Source organism: Nerophis ophidion, linkage group LG09 (assembly GCF_033978795.1).
Source record: "Nerophis ophidion isolate RoL-2023_Sa linkage group LG09, RoL_Noph_v1.0, whole genome shotgun sequence".
In the NCBI taxonomy this organism is placed as follows: Eukaryota; Metazoa; Chordata; class Actinopteri; order Syngnathiformes; family Syngnathidae; genus Nerophis; species Nerophis ophidion.
This window is the reverse complement of record NC_084619.1, coordinates 57,441,414-57,464,257: the sequence shown is the minus strand read 5'-3', so window position 1 is coordinate 57,464,257 and position 22,844 is coordinate 57,441,414. Positions and strand designations below refer to the sequence as shown.

Genomic DNA, 22,844 nt, shown 5'->3' with positions numbered 1-22,844 from the left:
AATCTTTAGAAACTATAGCTAAAACAAAAAAAAACAGGCTGTAGTTATTAAGTACATTCTGAGCTATACCAACAAGAAAAACAAAAGGGCTTTAAACCAATTGTCCAGTTAATCCTATTGGAGTATTGCCCAAAAACTTGTACAATTTGGAATCAGACTTTATTTTTGGGGGGAAAACTATGCCAAAACGCTGTTGGTAGGTTTGAGGTTGTGTTTTTGTGTTAACGTTTTACAGTAGCTAACTTCTTTTTTCACTTGCACAATTTAATAATGTTAAAAACATTAAAATGTGTCATTTGACGCCATATGAAGAAGGATATCTAGACGTTCACTAAAACCTTCCATGTGCTGTTGTTAAAAATATCATGATGGCAACAGTTTGACCCATGAAGTGAATATTTTAAAGGGACGTGACCTTATGCTGTGAACTGGCTTGTTTACATCACTTGTTTTAACTGACCAATAAACTGTGATAAGAGGTGCAGCCAGGCTGAACTAAAAACAAACTATTACATAAATACTCATGTAAGTATTTGCTCTGTAGTGTTGGTTTTTTTTTTTTGCTTTGTTTTTCAATAACACACGTGGTGCTGTGTTATCTTTTCTGTTCTATAATATTAATAGCATTTTATTATTTCCTAATGGTTCTTGTCTCTGTTTTATTACATAACAATATTTGGTTTGAGTGTAGTCCAGACAGGGGTAGACCGTTCATTTTTTCAATAGGCCACACATAACACAGATCTAGATTATACTTTTTTTTTTTTTTTTAAGATATATGTATATGTTATTTTATATACACACCAGTTTGTGGTTCACCTACTACCTTCTAGGTGTGTTGCAGATTAATAATTGTAAAGAGTTATTTGTTTTATCATTTTAATTGCGCTGCCAGCTAAAACAATTTTGCCTGCATGACCCACTATTGGCTGATAGTGAACAACCAGAGCACTTTGTTCCATCTGTTCCATCTGATTGGATAGCGACCAATGCATCAGTTTCTTCTGTGAGTGTGAGCTGTTTTGTTTTGGGGGAAATTTTGGTCCAAGACTTAAATGATTTCCTACGATCTCGACCCAAGGTTCTGCACCTGATATTGAACCCAAGCGCCAAAAAGAGAGGGTGAACTGTCACGCAAAGGGTAGAACTAATATAGGAACTATCTTAGGCCAGCATGGTTGCCATTAGCCTACGTTTGCGTTATTGAATATATCAACTTTTTTCCACGGAGGGCCACAGACTGACAAATCAAAGTATACAGGGGCCATTTTGGTGGTTTCCAACTTTAAAACCGGTACAACATATAGAATTATTTCAAGGAACTACAACCTTTCGGACATGTTGAACTGTGAACTGTAAACTATTCTCATGTCAATTTGTAAGCATTTCAACGTAAACTACCACAACTACTAAATACAATATTCGTATAACTAGGGCTGAGCGATAAAACAATATCAATATATATTGCCATAGACACGTAGACCATAATCAATAAAAAATGCGTTCGATAAAACGTCCGACATATTTTTCTTCAGGTTGGTTGCATGAACAAAGGCACTCACTTTGGTAACCGAGCAATGCAGTAAGTAATCACTGATTTGTGGTAGTGACACGCTAACAGCCAATCAAGTAACAGTATCAACTATCCTGTTGGGTTGCACAATCTTGTTGTCTCGCAGTTGGTTTGTTGTATGGGGTGAGAAGAGAAAGTCAAACTGAAGAAATTGTGGATAAAACAGGGAAAGTCACCTGGACAGTATGGCATTTCTTGGCACTCTTTTAAAACGGACCGTAGTCAGACCAAGGCGCTAAGCCTAGTGAAAATAGTTCTCAGGTTTTCTCTATGTTTACATTTTCACTATTTCCTACACTTTATTAAATATTTCTTAAATATTCATTGTTTTTGCACCCTCAACGTAATAGCTTATTGTTAAGTGTTCAATGTGATTTTGTTTACATTGCGTGTTTGTCATGCTGGTGTTGACATTTCCCTTCCTTTCTGCCTCCATAGCAGAGGGGATTACAATCAGAGGAAGGCTACAATTGAAATAAAAATGTGGACTTTTGTTCTGGTCCTTATTTTTGATAGGTCATAAAAATATAAACAAAAATATGTATATATTTTTTCACCAAGTACCACTTCAAAAAACAGTTGGCTCTCAAGAGTACCACAATAATAAATAGGTAGGTAGGTATGTAGATAGATAGATAGATAGATAGATAGATAGATAGATAGATAGATAGATAGATAGTAGGGCTGCGAATCCTTGGGTGTCCCACAATTCGATTCAATATCGATTCTTGGGGTCGCGATTCAATTATATATCGCTTTTTTCCGATTTAACGCGATTCTCGATTCAAAAACGATATTTGTCCGATTCAAAATTAATCTGTATTCATTCAATACATAGGATTTCAGCCAGATCTACCCCAGTCTGCTGACATGCTAGCAGAGTAGTAGATTTTTTTTTAAAAGCTTTTATAATTGTAAAGGACAATGTTTTATCAACTGATTGCAGTAATGTAAATTTGTTTTAACTATTAAACGAACCAAAAATACGACTTATTTTATCTTTGTGAAAACATTGGACACAGTGTGTTGTCAAGCTTATGAAATGCGATGCATGTGTAAGCCACTGTGACACTATTGTTTTTTTGTTTTTTTATAAATGTCTAATGATAATGTCAATGAGGGATTTTTAATCACTGCTATGCTGAAATCATAACTAATATTGATACTGTTGTTGATAATATTAATTTTTGTTTCACTACTTTTGGTTTGTTCTGTGTCGTGTTTGTGTCTCCTCTCAATTGCTCTGTTTATTGCAGTTCCGAGTGTTGCTGGGTCAGGTTTGGTTTTGAAATTGATTGCATTGTTATGGTCATGCATGTATATTGTTTTGTTGGATTTTTTAAAAACAAAAACAAAACAAAAAATAAAAAACAATTAAAAAAAAAGAGAATCGATTCTGAATCGCACAACGTGAGAATCGCGATTCGTATTCGAATCGATTTTTTCCCACACCCCTAATAGATAGATAGATAGATAGAACTTTGATTCCTTCAGGAGAGTTCCCTGAGGAAAATTAAAAATGACCAACATTTAAATAAGTATATTTGATACTTTGGCCACTGTAACATTACACCCAAAATTGAACAGTAACACTGTGTCAAACTATTTCATTAAGTGATACAACTAGATGGAGCCCACGTACCACAGTTTTAGAATTTGTGATCTATATCGACCGATTTAAAACACTTATCGTAAAACAGTTTTCAGCCATATCGCCCAGCCGTACCTATAATGTGTATTTAGCTTTTTTGTAAGTATATACCATAATTAAAAAAAATGTGATGTCTTATCAAGTAGATTGCTGACCTGTGACACTATGTTTCACTTGACGGAGCAGTCTCCATTAGAGGTAACAATTGGAATAATGTTGATAGTTCAGGACTTACGATAATTGAAAATAGCATTGCAAATCCTTTTGACGGCTAATAGTTTAAGAAAATCAATGGGAAATGTCAAACATAAAGCAGCACAACGGGCTGTAGTTTGCCCACCAATGGGCTAAGGGGCTACTTGCACGAGATCACTTGGGACACTCAAACTTTTCATGCGCAGGCTCGTTCAATAGCAACACAAATCCACGAGGCGCAGCTCAAGTGAGTGTTGGCGACCAGACAAAAAGTTACGTCAGCCGCGTGGCGCGAAGGCGGGCGTTTTAAATAGAACGGAATTTCTCATTATCAACAAATACTTGCCACTGAGACGGCGCTCGCTCAAAGGTCATCTCTATGTATGGTGTGACACGCGGGCTGTAAGTGTACCGACAGAAAGGAGGTGCACGCGAGGGGCGCCGTAGCGGTGCACGTCCACTCTCAAGCGACCTGTCACACAAACGTGCCTGTCAAATTCTTTAGAACTGCAGCCTGCTTGAACTTGAAAAGGCTAAAAAGCGTGTATTTGATACCTCAACTATTTACAGGAGCTTACCATGTTGGTTTGATAACCCTAAATCAAAGAGGAATAGCACCTAAATAATCCTTATAATGAACATTATTTATGCAGTGTTTCTTAACCATTGTTTGTCCGCCAAAAAATATCGGTTTCTTGCCTGTGGTCCGCAGTGGCACCGTATTTTTCGGACCACAGGGCCAAGGCGCATAGCTGATGAGTGGTCCTATTTTCATACAAAAGGCGCACCGGATTATAAGGCGCATAAAGCAGTTATATTATGATTTTTTTCTACATTTAAAACACTGCCTTGTGGTCTACATAACATGTAAAGATGGTTCAAATGTTTCATTGATTATGTTTTACAGACCATCTTCAAGTCACTTTCTAACAGTTGTTTCAGGATGCGCCGTTTTGTGGGCGGTCTTATTTACGTGGCTCCACTTTGACAGCGTCTTCTTCCCGTCATCTTTGTTGTAGCGGTGTAGCGTGCAAGAACAGGTGTCAAAGAAGTGTCAAAAGTTGGAGCTAACCGTTTTATATGAGATTCAGACTTTACTTAACTCAATAACAGAGCAGCATCTCCTCCTTCGTGGCTCACTAGTTCAACAACAACGCTGGAAATGTCTCCCGTGAAAACCGTCCGGAACTCTCTAATAACTTAAGTTCCGTGGGTGAATTATGTAAACTCACTACACCGGTAGTTTTTAACACTTCCATAGCGAGTCTACTGACGGGTATAAATTAGAACTTTACGCCACTTTATATTAGAAATGGCAACAGCGGAGGATGAATGCCCCATAACAAAGAGACAGACTACAATGGTGGAGCCACGCAAATTTTCAGGACTTATGCAGATCCCAAATACACATCAGCAGGTACCGGAAGGTCAGAAAAGTTGTTTTTTCATAATATTCCAAAACAAAACGCCAGATCATATGAATGCTAATAGGTTGGTAATACTTTGACAATCCATTAACCTGTACGGCTTTGTAGCTTACCAAAGTTGTACTTAAACATTTTGACAGATTTTAAAGTGCCTTGTGTAATGTTCTATATTCTCAATTGAACATTTAAAGTTTTGGTGTTGTTTACTGGTGTCACCTTGCAGTCTCCACGTATCTCTTGTGTGCCATCTATTGGTCACACATCATGAAACAATGTACCAAATAAAATAGCTTTGAGGTCGGTAAGCACAACCAGAATTATTCTGTACATTAGGCGCACTGGGTTATAAGGTTTTTTGAGAAGAATTAAGTATTATAAGTGTGCCTTACAGTCTGAAAAATACGGTACTCAATTGTAATACACTTTTCCACCACTTGTGGCAGTAATGACAACATAAAACAGAAGAAGTCTGGAGCTAAAGTCATTGAAAAGTTTCTTAAGCGCCAAAATTATGGTGAAAGTAGTGAAGCTGTATTTTCATTTGTCCTTAATTTTATTGACAGTTTATGTAAGTAATATTAATATTCTAACTTTGTATTTATTAATTACAATATATTTATTTTAGCACTGTAAGTATGTACATTTTTCAATCATATTTTTTTCAGAATATATTATTTTATAATCAGTCAGACCTAAGTCTTGATGATAATCTTTGTGATTTACACATGTTTTAATATCATTCGACAATGTGTATCCTAGTAAGTAGGTTGCATAAGTATTGAATACAATCAAAATTAAGGCTAAGGTGACTAATTCACTGGTAATATTTGAGTGGGCCCTGGGTCCCCCTGGAGTGGAAAAGTTGGGCCCCGAGGGGAAAAAAGTTAAGAATCCCCTGTTTAATACTTTGTAAATAATCAATACTGTACATCCAACTAGGGCTCAGTAGCATGGACAATTTTCCTTGAAATCAAACCATGGAGGCATTGCAGAGATATTCATAAAACAATCTCGCCTTTCTTCATACTTCCTCCAAATGATCTGTTTAAAATTCGCGCAAATGTTGACGTTATTCCCACTGCTGACGACAGTGGATTATCCATATACGTTAGAAATCTAACCGAAGTTCTTTGCGCAAGTCCGCCATTGTAGTCCAAAGTTGTAGTCAGTAAGCTCATTATTTTACTCTATCCTCTTGTTGCAGGGCAGACAGTCTCATACATGCACATGCAACCTCCGCTATTGCCATTTGTAATACAGAGTAGCATACAGTACGAACCTATATCTGTCAGTAGACTTGCTATGTAAGCGCTAAAAACTACAACATGGCTGACAGGGAGACAAGAGGCATGTAAATAAGGCTGCCCACAAAACGGCACATCATAAAGAGACCGTCAGAAAGCAGCCTGAAAACAATATGTGAAACAGATTCTATGTAAATGTTAAATGAAGAACCACCATATTATGTTCACCATAAGGAAGTGTTTTTATTGTAAAAAATAAAAACAAAACAGCAACCTAAAATTAAGGGACTTACCGGACTGTGATAATGGCATACCATTACACATCTACATACTAAACATTGTTAAAAGCTCAGAGGAACATTTTCGGTTTGCATGTCTCTTTTTATCAGAGAAAGCCATCACTCATCTGTATTTATACCAAAACATTTCCAATTCATTCCCCGTTATGCCTGAGCCGATAAATTTAGCTGGACGATATATTGACCTGCAAATCATTGTCGATAAACCTTATTATTGCCTTTATTATTTTGACCAAATTACCAATTGATGAAATAATAATACAGAATATTAATGCAATCGATCGATCCGTTGTGGTGAAGAAGGAGCTGAGCCGGAAGGCAAAGCTCTCAATTTACCGGTCGATCTACGTTCCCATCCTCACCTATGGTCATGAGCTTTGGGTCATGACCGAAAGGATAAGATCACGGGTACAATCGGCCGAAATGAGTTTCCTCCGCCGGGTGGCGGGGCTCTCCCTTAGAGATAGGGTGAGAAGCTCTGCCATCCGAGAGGAGCTCAACGTAAATCCGCTGCTCCTCCACATCGAGAGGAGCCAGATGAGGTGGTTCGGGCATCTGGTCAGGATGCCACCCGAACGCCTCCCTAGGGAGGTGTTTAGGGCACGTCCAGCTGGTAGGAGGCCACGGGGAAGACCCAGGACACGTTGGGAAGACTATGTCTCCCGGCTGGCCTGGGAACGCCTCGGGATCCCCCGGGAAGAGCTGGACGAAGTGGCTGGAGAGAGGGAAGTCTGGGCTTCCCTGCTTAGGCTGCTGCCCCCGCGACCCGACCTCGGATAAGCGGAAGATGATGGATGGATGGATGGATGGATAATACAAGTGAACCCTTCCAAATGCAATACATTTGTATTTCTAATATATTTTAACATTGTAATTGAAATGCAAACTATTAAACACCAAGTTAAAAAAAGAAATGCTACAAAAAAATATACTCTGTAAGCAAAATCTTGCACTTAAATAAAAAACACAACCAAAAGGAATAATGTATGTTCCGTCTCTGTTAGGGATGGAGGGTGACCCTCAAATATACACATCCAAATCAATAACTAAAATGTCTAAATGAAGTTATTTTGACCAAAATGATCACTGTTATCATTATTATTGTGGCATTGTATATTATGCTCAAGAAGTAAATATACACACCCTAAAATATTTTACCCAAGTTGTATTTTTTCTAACAACTATAATAAATACCCAACAGATAGTCCAGGGTGTACCCCGCCTTCCGCTCGAATGCAGCTGAGATAGGCTACAGTATTCCCCGTCACCCCAAAAGGTAGAAAATGGATGGATAATAAATATCCAAACAATATACTTTATCTGCAGAACAAAAATCCAATTTTGTTCTGGCTCCATGAGAGCCATATTATTTGTATTTCTGTGTTTACATGTTTTTATTTTTTTCCATTTTAATTTGTTAACGTTTTAGAATGTCTTTTTTATTTTTTGTTTTAATTGCGTGATCAGTTATTTTTCCTCCGGTTTAAGTGATGATGCGAGTTCGCTTCCTGTTGAACGGAGTCCATGTCCATCTATTTCAACTTGACACTGTGGAGTTTATATTGATTACTTTGTGCAAAACAGAAAAGCCTTTGCGTTTAATATGAATATGGTAGCTCAGTTGTTTAGAGGGTTATGTGCCTGTACAGGTTTAGATTTGGGAATGACGTTTCTTAAAACGTTAATGTATCTTGTTTACATGTTAGCATTTAAGCTAGCGCGCAAGCTAACGCAAGTTCTAGTAATTTGTCTGTATAATTTTATCCAAGGGGCTTCACGGTGGAAGAGGGGTTAGTGCGCCTGCCTCACAACACGAAGGTTCAGAGTAGCCCTGGGTTCAATCCCGAGCTCGGGATCTTTCTGTGTAGAGTTTGCATGTTCTCCCCGTGACTGCGTGGGTTCCCTCCGGGTACTCCGGCTTTCTCCCACCTCCAAAAACATGCACCTGGGGATAGGTTGATTGGCAACACTAAATTGGCCCTAGTTTTTGAATGTGAATGTGAATGGTGTCTGTCTATCTGTGTTGGCCCTGCGATGAGTTGGCGACTTGTCCAGGGTGTACACCGCCTTCCGCCCGATTGTAGCTGAGGTAAGCCCCAGCGCCCCCCGCGACCCCAAAGGAAATAAGCGGTAGAAAATGGATGGATGGTATTTTATCCAAGTGTTGTTATCAATCACAATTTTTCAAATAATTTTAAATTGATATGGTTACCATCACTACTGTACCGTTTATTTGTTCTACAAATAAACGGTACTACAAATAAACGGTACTGAGATTATTGTGCTAAAACTCTATATTTGCGCAGCTGCTGAAACCAATGCAAATGAGTAATCACCCTTGATATCTGCATAAACACATACTGTACATAAGCCGATTATCAAGGTCGGAAAACGTACTGACTTCATTTTAATTTATCGTCCGGTTATTTGACTTTTGACAAATATTGCAGATTTATGTTTCAGGTACTAAAGCTGTCTCTACAGTTGTTTGTGGTGTTTTTTTTTTTTTTAGGAAACACTATAACTGATTCTGTAAAATATGTGTAATGTTTGAAATAAGTTGAATACAACAGCACAAGACAATATGTTTGAATTTAGAATTTCAGTCACGATTCATGTTCAAAACAAACAATATATATACACCATGTGTCAAGCAATTACGACTTTGTTAGAAACAAGTCCACTGCCTTCAGTAAATGGAAAGCCATTTGGGAACAAGTCTGATGGGTTTCTGAGCAAACACACCAGTAGTGGAATATCCGGCCCGGTATCTGCTTATTAACTTGAGGCTGCTAAACAAGTCCCATCCTCCGGGAGTAACGACAGGAAGGAGGGAGCCTCAAAGGGAGGAGGGGAGACAGTGCTGCAAACGGTGGCTAAGACCTTAAAAGAGCAATGGGGGAAAAATTATTTAGTCGTCGGCGGAAAAGAAAGCTCTTTGATGCAAGAGTGAAGTGAGCCTTGCCTATCTGGCAGGAAGTCCTTCCAGGATGCACAGACTTGTTGTGCTTGTCAATTTGTTGGGCGGGACTCTCAAGTTCAACTGTGTACTCACGAGCTTTCATGTGGGGGCTGGGTGGTACGCCGGGCCCCAAATATATACAAATTATTGCCAAACTCTCTGATGAGTGACTAGGACATGTTTCACATAGTTTGCAAGTGTTTTAAGAACATCTCAAACAAAAGCTATCTTCCTGCTACAGCGACTCTTAAGACAAGGGTTGTACGGTATACCGGTAATAATAAAGCACCCAGTTACTAATTAATTTTCAAAATAGTACCATACTGCCTTTGAAAAATACCAGTACTTTTTTACACAAGGCACATGTTGCCAGTCAACACACACAAAGACCAAATAAAAGCGGAAACAGTGTGGAGAGAAAGAGGGAGAACGGAAGTATTTTGGCTTTAAAACTAACAAAAAAGGTGAAGCTATAAACACTGGAGCGTTGTTTTGAAAGCGGTGGTTTAAAACATAGCCAGCTAGTAGCTAGCTAGTTACTAAACTTTTTCCACAGTGTATTAGCTACTTCTAAATCCCTATTTAAGACAAATAAACTGTGTTTCTTACAAATATCCTTCCTGCAGGAGCTAAACATGCTTCAGTACACACCGTAGGAGAATACAATGGCTAACCGCTAACAGCAAGCTAGTGCTCCTGAATTTAAACAAATGGATGGATCTAAAAAGGACGGTAATGATACCAAGTACAAAAGGCGTAAATTGTCGATACTACAATGATTACATCAATATGTTTACTAACACAAAATCTTTCAAACTTAAAATATGACCAATGTATGACCCTGTAACAACTTGGTATTGGATCAATACCCAAATTTGTAGTACCAATCAAAATGTATGTAAATAACAGAATAATAAGTGCTTATCACATTTTAACAGAAGTGTAGATAGACCATGTTGAAACAGAAAGTAACCAGATATCAACAGTAAATGAACAAGTAGATTAATAATCCATCTTTTACCGCTTGTCCCTCATATTTTGGACAACATTTGCAAAAGGATCAAAATACATTTTGGTACCGGGAGAATCCTCATTGAGACTAAAACAGTTTCTCAACAAAGGCTCTGAATGGTTTCCAGAGACATGGCTAGTCAGTCGCATGGAGAACTTCTTTTGGAGACTTGTTGCATCAACTGTCAATACCTTCAGCTAAATCTGGACTGTGGTAGTCATATCCTGTTTTTCCAAGAGCTGAGGGCTGACTCGGGGCTTTCCTTGCCATCAACAGACTTTCGATTGCACGAAAAAATGGATCCAGACTTTTCATCGCCACGGCGGAAAGAAAAGCTTCAATACACCTCGTGAAACTATTTCCACTTGGGTTTGTGCAATGGTGAGAGAAGTATCCATTAGCTGGAGCCTGCACAGAGTCTGTGCAATCCCTGATTAAGTTAAGTGTATAACAGCACCCAAAAAATCACCAGGCATTTTAATAAAGTACAACCTTGCTAAGCTACTGAGTGTTTGAGTGCTTGACTTGCCGCCATCAGGGGTCACATGGCAGACGTAGCATGGCTAAAAACTTCACTTCTAACGTCAACTAGTTTAACATTCCCTTTTACTAATCCAGTGTACGAGACTAAATGATCCGCAGCTCACACGTGAGGTGGCCATTACTATGGAATGAAATTACTGCTAAATCTCCACAAACACTCAAAAATCATCTTCAAGCCGCTTTCTGACAGTGGCTTTCGGATGCGCAGTTTTGTGGGCGGTCACATTTGCGTGGCTCACCTTTGGCAGCGTCTTCTCCCTGTCATCTTTTTTGTAGCAGTATAGCGGGCAAGGACGGGAGTGGAAGAAGTGTCTAAAGACTGTTTTAATAACATTTACACTTTACTTAAATCAATAACAGGGCAGCATCTCCTCATCCGGAAACAACCACACTGGAAATGAGTCACGTGAAAAAATGTGTAACCGGAACTCTCATAATTAAAGTTCCTTGGGTGATTATTATAAACTCACTACACCGGTATGTTTTAGCGCTTTCATGGCGAGTTTACTGACAGATATAAGTAAGGACTTTACACAACTTTATATTAGAAATGGCAACCGCGGAGGATGAATGTCTCATAAAAAGAAGATAGAGAAAAAGAAGAAGCTTATCAACTACGGCGTCGACGCGTGCAATTTTTCAGGATTTACGCAGATCCCAAATACAGACCAGCAGGTACCAAAAGGTAGGAAAAGTCGCTTTTGCATAATATTGCGAAACAAAACGCCAGATAATGTGACTTACCTTTTACACACACCATAATAATACTAATATGTTTAATGCGCCGACAATCCTTCAAGTCGTACTATAACATTTTAATAGATTTTTGAGCGCCGTGTGTAATGTTCTATATTTTCAATGGAACATTTAAAATGTTTGTGTTGTTTACATGAGACCCATCATAGTGCAGCCTACACTTATCTTATGTTTAGTCACACTTATCATTACACCATGTACCAAAATAAAATAGGTTCGAGGTGGGTGAGCTCAACCAAATGTATTCCTTACATTAGCCGCACAGGGTTATAAGGTGCACTGTCGAGTTTTGAGTAAAAAAATAAGGATTTTAAGTGCGCCTTACAGTCCGGAAAATACGGTATATTGATGCAGTTTTACTTTTTTTTTTCGTTTCACTAAATAAGCGACTATCACTAGCAGCTTAAAAAAAAAAGAACAATTAAAACCTATATGAACAGTTCAAGTCTGGTTTCCGCCTCCTGCACAGCACTGGTAAAAATCACAAATTATCTCCTCCTGGCAGCGGATTCTGGTATTCTCACTATCCTAATCCTCTTAGATCTCACTGCAGCCTTTCACACCATTTCACACACTGTCCTCCTCCATAGATTGCACAGTATTGGCATCACTAACACACCCCTTCACTGGTTCAGATCATAGCTCTCCGACCGCACTCAGTTTGTTCAACTCCGTTCGTTCAAATCCCCTCCGTCTCCCGTTTCATCTGGTGTCCCCCAGGGCTCTGTTCTTGGTCCCTTGCTTTTTATCATTTACATTTTTCCCCTTGGCAATATTTTCCATAAATTAAAAAATACATTTTCCCTGTTATGCGGATGACACCTCGCTATACATTTCAACCAAACCAAGTGCTTCTCCTCCTTTCTTCCTTACAGACTGCCACAGTAAACTCAAGCAGTGGTTCTCATCCAATTTTCTTCAACTTAATAGTAATAAAACCGAAATCTTACTTGTCGGTACAAAAAACATTCTTGCCAAAACCAACAGCTTGTCCGTTACTCTCTGCAATTTCTCTGTCTCACCATCTTCCCAAGTCAAGAGTCTGGATGTCATCCTCCACAGCACACTCTCCTTTCAAGCCCACATAAACAACATTACCCGGTCTGCTTACTTTCATCTACGAAACATTAATCGACTTCTCCCATCCCTTAACCCACATACTGCTGCCATACTAGTCCATAGCCTGGACTAGTATTATATAGTACAGGGGTCGGCAAGCTTTACCACTTAAAGAGCCATTTTGACCCGTTTCACAAAATAAAGAAAATAATGTGGGCCACAAGACTATTGAAATTTATAATGAAATAACACTGCATACAGAGTTTTTTTTTTGCTTTGTGCTATGTATAAACCAGGGGTCTCAGACACGCGGCCCGCAATTAAATATGAAGATTTGATGTTAGTGCAGCCAGTGAGTTTTGTATCAATGCTGCTTATTAGCTTCACGCGAACAATTCCTCCTGACTTGACCGGAAGACTAGCGGGTTACAGAGTGACTATTCCCTCGGATGTCTGCTGAGTAAACCCATTCAACGAAAGTAAGGGCGTGCTACGATGGCACTGTCTTTAGTGCCCTCCACAAACTGTACAAACAGCTTACCAGTCAGTTCACGTTTGTATGTAGCTTCTGCAAGGCATTCTTGTTCAACAGCCATACAGGTCACACTGAGGGTGCCAGTTTAAACAACTTTAACACTGTTACAAATACGCACCACACTGTGAACCCACACCAAACAAGAATGACAAACACTTTTCGGAAGACATCTGCACTGTAGCACAACACAAACACAACATAACAAATACCCAGAATCCCATGCAACCCTGACTCTTCCTGGCTCCATTATAAACCCCGCTAGCACCAACTGACCCCTGATATACAGTAGTTTTATACTACTGCAACTCTTGCCTGTTTGGTCTCCCTCACAAGTCTCTTCACAAACTTCAGCTTCTCCAGAACTCTGCAGCCCGGATAATCACCAGAACCCCTTCAATTCACCACATCACCCCTGTTCTGCAGCGACATCGCTGTCTACCAATCAAACATCGTATCCACTTTAAAAATAATTCTCCTCACTTTCAAAGCCATCCATAACCTCTCTCCGTCATATCTCTCTGACCTGCTCCATGTCGCCACGCCCTCACGTTCTCTAAGATCTTCCTCATCCATCCATCTCACTGTCCAGTTATTTAAACTGTCCACCATGGGTGCCCGAGCTTTCAGCCGCTCTGCCCCACATCTTTGGAACTCTCTACCACCAGACCTTTGTAACTTACACTCAATATCCCTCTTCAAATCAAGACTCAAAACACACCTATTCTTGACTGCTTATTCACTGTAATCACCTTATCTTATCTATCTTTGTTGTTGTCGTTTTTATCCAATTTAATTTTATTGTTTTAATTTTGAACGGTGTCTTTGAGTGCCCAGAAAGGCGCCTTAAAAGTAAAATTTATTATTAGTATTAATTCATTTGGAATAATAAACAGTTCAATTAACAGACCAGCTAACCATTTTCAAGATCCTGTGTTGACGAGGTTACTGAGTCAGTGTTTCATAGCAGACCAACAGAAAATGAGTAAATCTTTGGAGCTAAAAATAATTTGCGCAGATTTCGGTGTCAGAGTCACTTGTTACTCTACATAATTGAAAGGATGTCACCAGAATTAGCAGCACAATTGTAAGTCTCCTGGCCTCCCCATTGGCTTGTGCTACAACGACTGACCTTAAAACACGAGCGAGGCGACTGAGGACGAGGTATTCCAGATAGGACACTCGCAATAAGAGATTTCATTTGAAATAATAATCAATTTTAAGTACGCTTATTCCAGCTCAGGAAGATTATTTATTACTCAGCGATGTTTGTCTCTGCCTTCCTGGAAGCAGACATTATCCTGAGTGTCTGGACACACGGTGATGAATAGTTTATTAGGGGACATGCATTAGGTGAGATGAATGGAGGGGGAAAAAGAGAATGGGCATGAGGAAACGTCCTTCATGCTATTAAAAAAGACAGATGTTTAGTATAATAGAGTTTTTATGCAACTGCCCTTGAGCTGCCCAGGATGACGACAGCTCTCGGAAAAATAAAAAGAGCAGAAAGTTTCCCGGGCGACGCCGATACTTCTGTGTGTTGCATATCATCTAGCGGGGAATACCAACGTGGAGTGTCAGTTTTAACACTGGCGCTCTGAAATAGAATCAGTACTGATCACATATGCGCCTTCGGGTAAGACGACGCTGCACACGAGCGCCTAAGTGGATCTTTAAAAAGCTTGACACACACAAATACCTCTGGCGGACAAGCAAAAGCACTGAGTTGACATTGATCGTTTGTTATCCAATGTAGTTTGCATTACGGGGCGTACATGTGCAATAACAGGGCTACTCGAGCAGTGGCCCATGGGCTAAATCATTTTCTAAAAAGGGAAAAACTGAAGCCATATCAATATGTATCACGATAGACACGCAGTCGGTATCAATAAAAATTGCGTCCGATTTTTTTATTGGTTCCTTCTATGTCGGAAGAAAGGGGAGGTTGCGAAGGTTGCATGGACAAAGACACTCGCTCTCCGGTAACCCAGCAACGCAGGAAGTGATCACTGATCAGTAGGAGTGACTCGCTGACAGCCAATCAGGTAATAGTGTCAACTATCAAGTTCGGTTGCGTTGTCTTGTTGTCTGGCGGTTGATTCTTTGCATGAAGTGAGAAGAGAAAGTCAAATTGGGGAAATTGGGGATAAAACAGGTAAAGTCACCTGGACAGTATGGCACTTTTTCGGGATTTAAAAAAAAAAAAAATAGGGACCGTAGTCAGACTAATGTGGTCTGTAAATGATGCAAGGCGCTCGTACCCGCCTAGACTGGTAATACCAAACCAATGTAAGTAGTAGCTGTAAGTTCCTGGCACTAAACCTGCAGAAAATTGTTATTCTCAGGTCTATCTATGGCTACACTCATACTGCAAGTTCGGATGTCTAATTCAGATTTTTCTGTTAAATCCCGTCTTTTAGGTGGTCGTTAAGATTTAAAAAAAATAATAATAATAATCTAATGTGAATGCAGTCTGACGTGACATGGCACACATTGCAGTGTTCACGAAAGTAAATATGGCTTCAACTCGAGTCGGTCTCATTACTGGCACATTTGTGACCATTTCAAGGATTTTGTGCAATCTTTGACAACATTTGCACTTTAGGCCAAAGTGGCCCAAATCAGATTTTTGGAGATCTGCTTTTTGTGCGGCTGACTGTTTACACTTCGAGTAAAATGTGATTTAAATCAGACCCGAGTGTAAACACGCACAGGCCCCAACGTGGCCTTGACATCACTTGCATGCGCACTTCAATGAGTGGAAACAAAGGAAGTTGACCGGGAGGAAGTCGCTACTACCACAAAATGAAATAAAAGTCTCAACAACTTAAGAATGTATGTTTTTTTTACGTGAAAATATATGAAAGTAATATAATGTATGACGGAATGTATATAGTGTAATATGTTTGGGAGGGTTGTTATCTTTTTATAACTGTTAAGTAGAGGAGACACGGGCATCAGCGTGGATCTACGGGAACTTTATTTGTCAACTCACATGTAAGCAATTGCGCCACAGCGTCAATTTCGGTCTTTCAACAATCGCTGTTTCTTCGGAATCACAATATATATTCATATATTACATATAGCCTAATATTTGCGCACTACTAGCAAGTGATGCACCAAAAATGTGGTCGTCTTAAATAAAAAAACTTCCTCACAATGGATTGCCAAAACGAGTCATCTAATCATACTTATAATATGACGATTACTAAGTCTTCCTATGACTCAAATCAGTTCATTTTTTATGAAAAAACATTCCAGATGTGAAAAGTGTGTTCCAATAAAATATCCTGCGTGAGTTAACTTGACTTTAAAATAGTGCCGTCAAAAATCACATTAATCCAGTGCTTCTTATTTTCTGTTACGCCCCCACCAAGGAAGGAGGAAACATTTTGTGACCCCCTACTATCTATAAAGAGTGTCATTTGTCTATTAAATTGTTAAGTAACATTAAAGAAAAAAAAAAAAACAAGTGTTTTGGCTCTTGATTTTTACGGAATATTTTGCTTCCATGTCTGCTTGAAGATTGTGTCTTTGGGCGACCAGTCGGAGACAGGAGTGGTGGAAGGTTCTTCTTAAAATATATATTTTTTAAAGTTAACAATAGTCGGCCCTGCGATGAAGTGGCGACTTGTCCAGGGTGTAAACCCGCCTTCCGCCCATTTGTAGTTAAGATAGGCTCCAGCGCCCCCCACGATCCCGAAGGGAATAAGCGGTAGACAAATGGATGGATGGATAAATGATAGTCACACGCACACGAGGTGTGGTGAAATTATCCTTTGCATTCGACCCATCCCCATGTTCATCCCGTGGGAGCTGAGGGCAGCAGTGAGCACCAGCGGTGGCCGCCGGTCGGGAATCATTTGATGCTGAGTGCCAAGCAGGGAGGCAATGGGTCCCATTGTTATAGTCTTTGGTATGACGCGCACGACCTTCCAGTCTCAGGGCGGACACTCTAACCACAAGGTCGGTGAGCAGGTTTTCACCTGTTTTGTGCTCCGTTGTCAACTAGTTATTTTGTAACCGTCTATTTTGGTGAGTAATTACGACGCTAATTGCTTTTTGACGACGTTCTGGTCGGATGAATGTGACATTGAGGACGCATCGCATGTATGCCCGATTTATTTCCACATGCGAAAGAGGCCTGGGTCGGACATTAACATTTTTTGGAACTGCATTCCTTACACAGACATGAAAATTGACTTGATAAAGCTCGCACATGGCCAAAAAAATCGGAATTGACCTGCAGTGTGAACAAGCGCTGTTTACATTTTCACTCTTGCACTATTTTTTTACTTTTTATGAAGCATTTATTACATACTCCTTATTTTTGCACCTTACTTTTAAGAGCTCATTAAATAGTGTTTAATATGATTTAACAATTTTGTTTATCAACCTTTAGCTTATTGGATAATTGTCGTCAACCTGAGAAGTACGACTTTCAATTTGATACCCATGATTTGTTGTTACATAATAACCAGCTTTACAGACCCTATAATTGCTTGAAGAGGGAATTCAGCTCTGCGACAGAATCGACAGTCCCGAGGGAGTCCTGTAGGAGCAGCACGTCTCGAGCCGTCAAAACCTGATTAACCAGAACCAAAGACATGTTGGACTTGTAATCAACTCGTTGAGCATGTTGACAACAAGCGAAACACACAAATAAAGAGCGAATGGTCTAAGGCTGTAACCATTAATCAACACTGTCAACAAATGTCGACAATAAACTTTGTCGCCGACATTACGTCGGATGTTTTGAGGGAGGATGCGGTCTCAACCTCGGTGAGAGAGTTAGGTTCGACCTTGTTAGCTAGACAGCCAACACGAGTGAGACAAAGTTGTGTGAAAAATAAATGTTACTACTATTTTAGCTAAAGTCAACCAGCTGAACTTTGTTTACATCAATTAAACTAAGTTTTAAAGCAGCGTCAATTTGCAATGGCGAAAAAAAAAGGACTTTAACAAACACAAACGCGAACCGCGCCCGAGTACACACATACAGAGAGAGAGAGAGAGAGAAAGAGAGAGAGAGAGAGAAACAAACATGCACCAATGCGGAGGTATCATAAGATTAAACATACAATCTGTTAGGGTTATCATAAGATTAAACATACAATCTATTAGGGTTGTACGGTATACTGCTATTAGTATAGTATCGCGATACTAATGAATCATATTCGGTACTATATTGCCTCTAAAAAGTACCGGTCTGCCACCCCCAATCACGATATCTTATTTTGTTTTTAAAAAATGTATATTATGTTTATGAACTCAGTAAATATGTCCCTGGACACATGAGGACTTTGAATACTACCAATGTATGATCCTGTAACTACTTGGTATCGGATTGATACCCAAATTTGTGGTATGATCCAAAACTAATAAAGTATCCAAACAATAAGAATAAGTGATTATTACATTTTAACAGAAGTGTAGATAAAACATGTTAAAAGAGAAAGTAAGCAGATATTAACAGTAAATGAACAAGTAGATTAATAGTTAATTTTCTACCACTTGTCCTAAATAATGTTGACAAAATAATAGAATGGAAAATGACACAATATGTTACTGCATATGTCAGCAGCTAAATTAGGAGCCTTTGTTTGCTTGCTTACTAATAAAAGACCAGTTGTCTTGTATGTTCACTATTTTATTTAAGGACTAAATTGCAATAAGAAACATATGTTTAATGTACCCTAAGATTTTTTTGTTATATAAAACAACAATAATGCAATTTTTTGTGGTCCCCTTTATTTAGAAAAGTACCGACAAGTATCAAAATAATTTTGGTATCTGGACAACATTACAATCTATTAAATAGCCAACATTTTAGGGATTAATCAAAAATATGATTTTACACATTGAGTCTATTAGAGTGCTAAAACTGCCAATAAATAATTAATAGTCAATAAACCAGTATGCAGCTTTTTAAACATCACAAAATACTTTTCTTTGTGAGGAAGTTAAATTCTGTGTTTGTTTGTTTTCATTGCTGCTATTCTAACTGCTTTTTAAATACACAAAGAAGGTTAATTGTTTTTCTTTTAGCACTTTAGCTCTTTTAGCCTTTCCTTTCTTTAACACGGACATTTTATTAGTCATTTTAATTTTCGTAACAGCTGAGTGAGCAGCACAGTTACAGTATAAATAAATATTTATGAATGAATTAGTCATCTTTGTTGTTCGTAAGCACATGCCTAAAATCACTTGAGCTGCATTTACAAGTCAATGGAAAGATTGGAGTCATTAAATATGTAAACGCTTTACTATCCGATTTGTCCACTAATCGTTAGGATAATCGTTGACTAATCGACTATCAAAATAATCGTTAGTTGCAACCCTAGAATGCACGTTTCAACATGTGACATCCTTGACTGGGCGAATAATCTAATCCCAGCAATGTTAAAACAGCTGACCAGTGTGGAAATGTTCTTCATGTGATTAACGCACTATCTGGGAGTCATATGAGTCATCCAATCAGAAATGAAAGCACACATTTCCTCAAAATGGATTGCCAAAACGAGTCATCTAATCATACTTATAATATGACGATTACTAACTCTTCCTATGACTCAAATCAGTTCATTAATTATGAAAAAACATTCCAGATGTGGAACGTGTGTTCCAATAAAATATCTTGCGTGAGTTAACCTGACTTTAAAATGGTGCTGTCAAAAATCACATTAATCCAGTGCTTCTTATTTTCTGTTACGCCCCCACCAAGGAAGAAGGAAACATTTGCGACCCCCTACTATCCACCTACTATCTATAAAGAGTATCATTTGTCTATTAAATTGTTAAGTAACATTAAAGAAAACTAAAAAAAAGCGAAATACAGTTCAACTTACAACAAAAACTTGTTTGACCTTTATGTACATGTTTTAGTCTGTAACAGCAAATATTTGAAGTACAAAAATTTGCCTGAATTGTTTTTTAGTATCCTTATTTAACTATCAACATGTTTTGATCAACTTGAACCATTTGATATTGAAAACTTTAATAAACTCAATAAGTAACACTATTATCAGCAACATTAAACTAGGAGCACATAAAAAATTAGTTCAATAAAACGTTCGATACTTCTTTGTTGAAGTTGCAAAGCAAGGTTGGTTGCATGAACAAAGGCAATCCTCTGGTAAACCAGCAATGCAGGACGTGATCACTGATTAGTAGGAGTGACATGCTTACTGCCCAATCAGGTAAGAGTATCAACTATCAAGTTTGGTTGCACCATCTTGTTGTCTGGCAGTTGATTCTTTGCATGGAGAAGAGAAAGTCAAAATGAAGAAAATGTGGATAAAAGACAAAATGTCGTCGGGATAGTATGGCAGTTTGTTTGGATGTTTTAAAAAAAGGAACCATAGTCAGACCAATGTGGTCTGTAAATGATGCAAGGCGCTCGTCTATACCACACAACCTTCGCTGTGCTTACCGTTTAGAGCACAGCTGTAACTTCCTGGCACTAAACCTGCAGATAATAGTTCTCAGGTTTCTCTATGTTTACACTTTGCACTATTCTCTTACACTTAATAAAGCATTTCGTATGTATTCCTTATTTTTGCACCTTCATTTTAAGAGCTTGTTGTTACATTTTCAACGTGATTTTACAATTTTGTTTACATTGATTGAGTATTTTCCATGTTTGTGTTGACATTTCCTTTCCTCTCTGCCTTGATAGCTGAGCGGATAATAATTAGGGGAAGGTTTCATTGGAAACAAAAATGTTTACATTTAATAAATGTTTCTCCTGCTCTTTATTATCCAGAGGTCATAAAAAATATCAATAGCTATGGATATCGGCCACTATAAACACGTATGGTGTGATACAGTTTTCCGCCTAGCCCTGAATTCAAAATGTGTTCATGCATTTAAAATGTTTTTATTTTGTTATTTACAGGTTTTTTGTTTCCTTTTTGCACTACACAGGTGACCCACCCTTTAAAAAGTAACCTTTTTACTTGATCAGACTGGCACTTAACTCCAAGTACGTTTGATAATAACATTTCCTAATTAGGTGACACTAAAAACGCTTACCTTGGCCAACTTTTGATACTTATCTTACCTGGCCACTTCCTAGCCGACTTGGTCACACTTAATGACACCTACCTTAGCCAACTTTTGATACTTAACTTATCTTACCTTGCCACGCTTACCTTAGCCAACTTTTGATACCGAACTTATCTTACCTTGCCACTTCCTAGCCAACTTGGTCACACTTAAAGACACTTAACTTAGCCAACTTTTGATACTTAACCTATCTTACCTTGCCCCTTCCTAGTCTACTTGGTCCCACTTAATGACACTTGCTTACCTTAGCCAACTCTTGATACTTAACCTATCTTACCTTGCTACTTCCTAGCTTACTTGGTCACACTTACATTGGCTTACTTAATGATGCTTACCTTAGCCAACTTTTGATACTTAACTTAACTTTCCACTTCCTAGTCTACTTGGTGACACTTAATGACACTTACCTTAGCCAACTTTTGATATTTAACTTATCTTACCTTGCCCCTTCCTAGTCTACTTGGTCACACTTAATGACACTTACCTTAGCCCAGCGTTTTTGCAACCACTGTGCCGCGGCACACTGGTGTGCCGTGAGATACAGTCTGGTGTGCCGTGGAAAATGATCCAATCTCACCTATTAGGGCTAAAAATATTTTTTATGCAAACCAGAAATTATAGTCTGCAAATGATGTGCCATTGTTGAGTGCTTACACTCAACAATATTGTGTGTAAGCATGCAATATATACATTTTCGTATTGTCTAAATAAAGTAAATAGTCCCCTTTTGACTAAATAAACATAAAGCACCTTCCATAAAATGTAAATTAACTTATATATATAATAAATAAATAGCATTTAGGCTCCTACAACTTCAAAAGGCTGATGCCGTTTGACACCAATATTTTAAGTATTGCTAGAGCAGTGTTTTTCAACCATTGTGCCGCGCGGCACACTAGTGTGCCGTGGGAGATGATCTAATTTCACCTATTTGGGTTAAAAATATTTTTTGCAAACCAGTAATTATAGTCTGCAAATAATGTGCCGTTGATGAGTATCTGCACTGTCTGGAGATCGGCAGAGTAACCTTGTAATACTGCTCCAGATCAATAGGTGGCAGCAGATAGCTAATTGCTTTGTAGATGTCGGAAACAGCGGGAGGCAGTGTGCAGGTAAAAAGGTATCTAATGCTTAAACAAAAAATTAACAAAAGGTAAGCACCCCTAAGAAAAGGCATTGAAGCTTAGGGAAGGCAATGCGGAACTAAACTAAAACTGAACTGACTACAAAGTAAACAAAAACAGAATGCTGGACGACAGCAAATACTTACTGTGGAGCAGAGACAGCGCCCACAATATACATCCAAACATGACATGACAATCGACAATGTCCCCGCAAAGAAGGACAAAAACAACTGAAATGGAGGTGTGAGGAATAGCGCTCAAAGGAAGACATGAAACTGCTATAGGAAAATACCAAATAAAGAGAAAAAGCCACCAAAATAGGAGCGCAAGACAAGATGTAAAACACTACACACAGGAAAAGAGCAAAAAAGTGAAAATAAGTCAGGGTGTGATGTGACAG

At 38.7% G+C, this 22,844-nt stretch overlaps 1 protein-coding gene across 3 annotated transcripts in view; it reads right to left on the bottom strand.

Moving 5' to 3' along the window:
- The window catches only part of b3gnt2b (UDP-GlcNAc:betaGal beta-1,3-N-acetylglucosaminyltransferase 2b), a 65,548-nt gene that overhangs the window by 40,205 nt on the left and 2,499 nt on the right, over positions 1-22,844 (bottom strand). The window contains exon 1 of one of the 3 annotated variants that reach the window (XM_061911320.1): positions 17,745-17,830. The exons of the other annotated variants lie outside the window; for them this stretch is intronic. The gene's annotated coding sequence lies outside the window, so the exon portion shown is untranslated. Of the gene's footprint in view, positions 1-17,744; positions 17,831-22,844 lie in introns of those variants that run through there. 3 annotated transcript variants of the gene reach the window in all.